At 35.0% G+C, this 6681-nt stretch overlaps 1 long non-coding RNA gene across 1 annotated transcript; it reads left to right on the top strand.

The window, feature by feature from the left end:
• LOC127520808 (uncharacterized) lies at positions 1-5189 on the top strand. The gene is made up of 3 exons (XR_007932211.1): positions 1-1692; positions 2448-2518; positions 4123-5189. It is a non-coding gene; the product is annotated as an uncharacterized LOC127520808 (long non-coding RNA).
• Positions 5190-6681: the final 1492 nt, after the last annotated feature.

Genomic DNA, 6681 nt, shown 5'->3' with positions numbered 1-6681 from the left:
CTCTTCCTGTCTCTCATTTTCACTCATCTCCCACATCACCTTTTGGTGGCATCCCCTGCCAGTCACGACAATGTGGCCGATTACACCACACAGATTGCATCGATTGTGAGGGCTAATTGAAATGCGAGTAGCCCTGGTGTGGCGCGCATCTGCTCCATTTGTGAGGCTCGCTTTGGCACGTCTCCTCTCTTCACATCTGAGGGAAAGTCGAATGTGATGCGTCCGCAACGTTTTGCTCATCAGTTTCTGAAATGATGCCAACTTGTTAAGATGTGACAGTGCAGTAGCCCTTCAGAGAGTCGAGAAAAGTCTGTTGGCTCAAAATTAAACGAATACATCACATAAAATAAAGCCTTTAAGGTCATTGTTTTCTCGCCCTCATGTCATCCCAAACCTATAATCTGCCATTTTTTGAAAAATCTTCATGCAGCATCTGCACCGTAACAGAAGTGTGTGACAAACAGACTGAACTGTGAGTCATTGTTCTGTGAAAATCTTTCCCTTTGGACGACTTTTATTGTGGGCCTACTTTTTTGTAAAAAGACTTGACTGTCACAATCACCATCCTCTAAAATTAAACCACAATACTGAAAGTACAAGATCATTTATACTCTGTGGTAGAACTGTAAATAGAAACATACACACATATGAAGCTGGTGGAATGCTATGCAAATATTCAATATTTTGACATTTAACAAACTGCAGTCGCTCAAGTTATTTCCCCACACATTATGGGATGTGTTTTTCTTGAAGTCACTGAATATCAAAATGTTGCAACATAACGATGCAAGGAGTAGAATTGCAGTGTTTCCTAGCTTTTCTGAAGCAAAGCAGGAGATTTATAGGACATTTTTGTTCAGTTTGACCTATACAGGTTCTGTGAGATTGAGGTCTGAAGGCTGGACCGGTCAGATCATTAGAGAAATATATTTAGGGGTGCTTGCTAAAACGAGAATCACTTGTACTTTTATAGAACAAACTGGTTTGTTGTAATACCCCTGTGCTAATCATTTTCTATAGGCCTATATTAGATTTTTTCTTTACTTAAAAAAAAAAAAAAAAAAAAAAAATCATGGAAACTTGTAGGTAGGCTCTTTTGAAATTGGTAACCACATAGCATCATGGGGACAAACCTAATTCAGAACACCCAATTCAATTTCAGTTCAATTTATTTGTAGGCTAAAAGGTTTTTTTTTTTTTTTTTTCCACCATAGCTTTAAGGTGGGAATAAAGCAGTCAGTTAAGTTAACATTATTCAGTAAATGGATTTCCACTGTAATTAAAAATTGTATAACAAATACGATAATGTAAATTAAAAAAAGATGTGTTGTTATTGCTTTTATAGCGAGGACGCCGCCATCTTGTAGTACTACAGACGTCACGGGGTTGGTTGGCTTCGTTGGATTAATAAAGATTATTATAGTTTCTAGCCTTTGATTGGTATGCTTAGATGCTCTGTAATAGTTACTAGCAATAGATAAACTCATAATATCGGTCACCGAGTAGTTGACCAATAGAGGGCTCCAGTGCTTAAAAAATAGGCGAACAAAAATAAGTCTGGACTCCAGAAGGAAAAAGCTGGTTATTGCACGCAATACAAAAAGTTCAAAAAAGACAGCAAGGACGACGATGGGGTTTGGTATAACGTTTGGAGATTATCCAATGTATGGACTCCTGATTGGTGGAATCACGGTAAGAAATATTTATTTTGCGGTTTGTGTCAGCTTTGACTTCTGTGTGGAATGAAAAACGGGCGTTTATAATGGTTGTGGTTCATTTTAATTTCTGGCATTCATTTGACAAACTTTTGTATAGCTAAGTATAACTATGGAAATCTTGAGGCAGTGAGTCTGAATGTGTATCGGGAAGCGAAGCTGTACTGTTCTCCGTTTCAGCGGCAGTTTATGAAAATTGACTCTTTTGTCCTTTAGTTTTAACACTATGAAACTCGTTTTTAAATCCAGGAGCAATGCTATAGTGACCTACCTTTTGTCCTCTGATGCCACGTGGCTCTCCAGTTTCCATCTTTCACTGTCTCTGTCTTTATCTTTCACTTTCTGTCCTCTACTGTCTGTCTTGTCAGTTAGGTAACCAGGTTGTTAACATTTTAACATCTTAAGAACCTTTTTTTTTTTTTTTTTTTTTGTAAATGTTTCATGGATCTTAAAGGTTCTTCGTGGAACAATAGATGCCAATAAAGAACCTTTATTTGTTGGCAACTGCGTAGCAATTTTTTTTCTTATACAGTTGTCTTTAGGTCCTAGGTTCATTAGCTGAGCTTGTTTTTTTTTTTTTTTTCAGGGTTGATAAAGGCAAATTTCTCTTCTTTTCACTCTGTGTTAATTCTAAGGTCAGAATTGATCGGCTTGAATGTCAGTTTTTCACAGTCCAAACTTTTCATTGCTTAACTGGCCGTATTTTGCCATTTTCTGCTTCCTTGCTTTCAGGAATAACAATCTTATGCCGGCGGAGTCAATAATTTCACTAATCTTGGACTATCTCCTGTGAGCAGTAGTTGGTAAGACACAGTTAATTAGCCACCGTTTGACTGAACATTTTAAAACTGACAGGATTTTGGGCAGCGTTGTATCAATGTTAAACACGTTTTAGGCTGAAATCCACATTATTCATTATTTTTTATCTATAATTGCTGTGTACAGTGGTGACTTTGTTAAAAGAAATTGAGCATATAGGATCTATATAAGGCCATTTATGTTCTTTTTAAACCCAGCATGGCAAAAAATCATGAATATTTCATCTTGCTTGCAATCAATATGAGGCCCAATCGAATGTTCCCCTTGAATGAGTAATGCACTTTTCATGTCATTTTCCCATGTCCTTATTTAGTGTACTGCATACACCCCGTCTTCTTGGCCCATTTTATTTTTTTTGCACATGCTCCTTTCATCATCAATGCTAAGATGACATGAGAAAGAGAAATGACAATCACAACCCATTTCAATTCTGTAATGCAACATGTGCTGAGAAAGTAAATAGGATTCATTTTGATTTCATGTTGATTTAACCCCGGATTAATGGCTTCAGCTAACACAAACTGATAGATAAATTAGCACATTTAAACTGTTTACCCCTCATAACATAAACACATGGCAATTCTGATAACTCTTGACTCAGATAAGATGTTTGAAAATTGAGTTCTGTTATGACAGCTCTTGGAGTTTTTGGCATGGTAATGGATATGCCAATGTTGAACTTTGGTCTTGGTGGAATAGATCTGCTACGCTGCTGCTGTTGTTATTGCTGCTGCTGCAGAACTAGTACGGGACTTGCTACTGCCAATACATGCATGAATTACCAGTGGCAGATCTATACAGGTGGAGCTGGGGAAGGTGGAGGGTTTCTGAAAGCACGCTGCAGCAAATGCTGACCAAGTATTTGAAGGTTGAGCAGCAAGCTCATTGGTTCCTGCTGTATCAGTAGCCAATCAGCTGTGCCCTATAGAGAAGGATGTGTTTGCAAGCAGATTGAGTTAACGACCTATCAGCCTGTGCCATCTAGAGTTTCATAAGAGAACTTTGTATTTGTTTTCATATTTGAATGTAACTGAATGTGCATGTGATTTTTATGCTACTGAAATCTTGACAAACAGTAGATTTCAAACAGTGTTTGCATATTTTATATTTAATTAAAAGTAATATATAAATAATAAATATATAATTTAATATTTAATAATAAACAAATCATTAAATGATCACAACATTATCATTGGTAGGTGGTTTGAATGTCTCGGATTATCTATCTTATAATTCAAAATCATGTATTATGTTACAGTTCCTTAGAGTTACATGCCAGCTGGCATAACATTTCATTCCCTTGCCAAAGAAGATGTAATTTGGATATTTGATGCACAAGTAATAATTTTGGCCCCTGTCTAAAAGTATTCAGAAACGTCCACTATAAACCTTGTCAATACTAAACGAAGACACGATTCCCCTGCACTCAATCTCTATACTTCCCTTAATGAACATCTCTACTTTATCTCACGGGTGTGGAAACGGCCTTCCCATCCAGTAATTGTGGAGAAATGTGTCTATTTCAGTCCTGCTCTGTTTCTGGCTTCCTTTAGTCTCTCATTACCTCTTATTGCCATCTATTCCACAGGTCCCTTGGTGAGAAGCCATTCTGAAAAAATCAATGCTGTCGAAAACAAGAAGCCTGGATATTACACAAGGCTAAAGCCTATTATGTCAGTGCCGACAATAAAAGTATTTTTCAGTTCTTTCACGTGTGCATGTGTGATTTGCATACTTATTACGTTCCAGAAGATTATAGAGGAGTGCTGTGCCAATGCTGAATGGTGGTGGGTCTTCTAGTCTTCTGTGTGTTTTGTGGAGCATTGATCTGTCTTCTGTTGATGACTGTCATAATCTCTGAGATTTTGCTCAATTGTACATACAGTTTTACAGTTTCTTGATGTTCTTTATTAGTCCATGTACTACGCATGTTTGGTTGAATTTTGTTTTTGTTTATAGTTTTGAGCCTTAGAACAAACAAATATATGCAGAATACTATATATGCAGTATTGATATGCTATTATATACTATATATGCAGAAAGGCGTGTGTGAGGGTATTGATATAGTATTATAATTTTTGTTAATATTTTTAAATTGCTTTTTATATGTTCTGTTTTTTTAGTACTTTTCAATTTTTTTTTATTTTAATATATATATTTTTATATGACTATAGATTTTTATAATTTTTTTGTTTATAATTTTAGTTATTTTAGTACTTAAAGTAAAACTTTAAGTACTAACAAATTTTTAAAAATGCCTTGGTAACTAGCTGAAATTAAGTATTTTTTTTTTTTTTTTTTAATATTTTATTTCAAATAACGTTTATTTTATTTCAAGTAAGGATTTTTTTTTTTTATTTTAGTTAATTATAAATTTAATATTATAATATTTAACAGCACAAAGGTAGAATAAACTTACACACACACACACACACACATATATATATATATATATATATATATATAATAAACTGACATATTATACCCAAAAATTCTTCATACAGTGGACTACCAGTAAAATTGACAAAAATTTGACCTGACCATGTTTTGCTTAAGTGTTATCTGACACAGTTTAACTCTGAGATCTTGTCATATTTTATTACAATTTTTTTTTTTTTAAACTAAAGTGAATAAACTGTATTACTGAGTGAAATGTTCAAGGTGTCTGAATAAATTTTGGTTTGACTGTATTTGTGTGTGTGTATACACACACGCACACACACACACACACACACACATATATTATATATATATATATATATATATATATATATATATATTAGGGCTGCTCGATTATGGCAGAAATCATAATCACGATTATTTTGGTCAGTATTGAAATCATGATTATTTATGGGTCATGATTATTGGTGGGTGATGTGATCAAAGTCTTATTTCATGATATGAGTAATTTTAAATGTCAATGAAATTTCACAATTATCAATACTTCAGCAAAAACTAATACTAGGTTAATTAATGCAGGTAAAAAGTCCTCAGAACAGCTACAGAAGATAAACAGTCAACAATTAAAAACAAAGAAACTAATTACAAGATTACAGACAAAAAAAAAAAAAAAAATACAACAGAACAAAAATACAAATAAAATAAAACAGTGCTTTAAGTTTTTCAGATAGATGTACTAACAGTGGTATTTAGTTAAGTAATACCCAAAAGAAATTGAATAAAGTAATCAAATGTAAAATAACTGCTGTATACATTAAATACAGACTAATTCTTATTTAAAACTAAAAAAGTTATTCATTCCAGACCAGCGAGTGATTTTATCTTTGTCTTTTCTTGTTAAATTAACAATGACTTTAGCAATCATTAATGTTGGCTGCTGTCCCTTTAAGAGCTGCACGGACCCAATATAAGCCAACTATTATGCTGCCTTCACGAGGTCTCGGAATTATGGTAAATACGAGTTTGCTAGGTAAAAATTGCACATGAACACCCTTTCATTTCGCAACATGAATGCGATGAGCTCGTAATCACGACTTCAGAAGTGGTAATTATCAAATTTCCGAAAGCACGTGAAGGCAGCAATACACACGCGCACTTTCTCAGTGTGCACTTAAGACATAACCGACTGCATTTACGAGGATACTTACGAAAACGGCATTTCGATATATTTGTTTTGGCTATTTGACTGTTTAGGCGCATATCTGAAGCCCTTTGCTCGGAGCGCGCGCACAGGTGGCCGCCCAGGGAACAGCGTCCGTTTTGCGGCTTAATCCGCTTTTTAATAGCATGGTTTATGTTTAATATCAAGCACGTCCCGAAGTTTAGCAACAGTAGACTGCATTTTACATCCCTCTCTTATTCGGCTGATTTGGATGTTAAGTTTGGGTTAGGGAGGAATAAAAGCACACCACTGTGAAGGAAAGGAGGGTGTGCTGAACGGAATGCAGCAGCGGTACAGTAATCGTTTTACCTCGATTATCTTTGGTTTTGAAAGCCGAAGTCGAAATTGAAAAGGAAATTACGATTAATTGCTCAGCCCTAACATATATGTGTGTGTGTGTGTGTGTGTGTGTGTGTGTGTGTGTGTATGTGTGTGTGTGTGTGTGTGTGTGTGATATATATAGTTTTTCTATTGGTTTGATACTAAAAAGCAATCTAAAACTGGGTCTGAAAATAAGTCTCAAAA

The sequence above is a fragment of the Ctenopharyngodon idella genome, chromosome 1, assembly GCF_019924925.1.
Source record: "Ctenopharyngodon idella isolate HZGC_01 chromosome 1, HZGC01, whole genome shotgun sequence".
Classification (NCBI taxonomy): Eukaryota; Metazoa; Chordata; class Actinopteri; order Cypriniformes; family Xenocyprididae; genus Ctenopharyngodon; species Ctenopharyngodon idella.
This window is presented reverse-complemented; position numbering and strand designations above follow the sequence as displayed.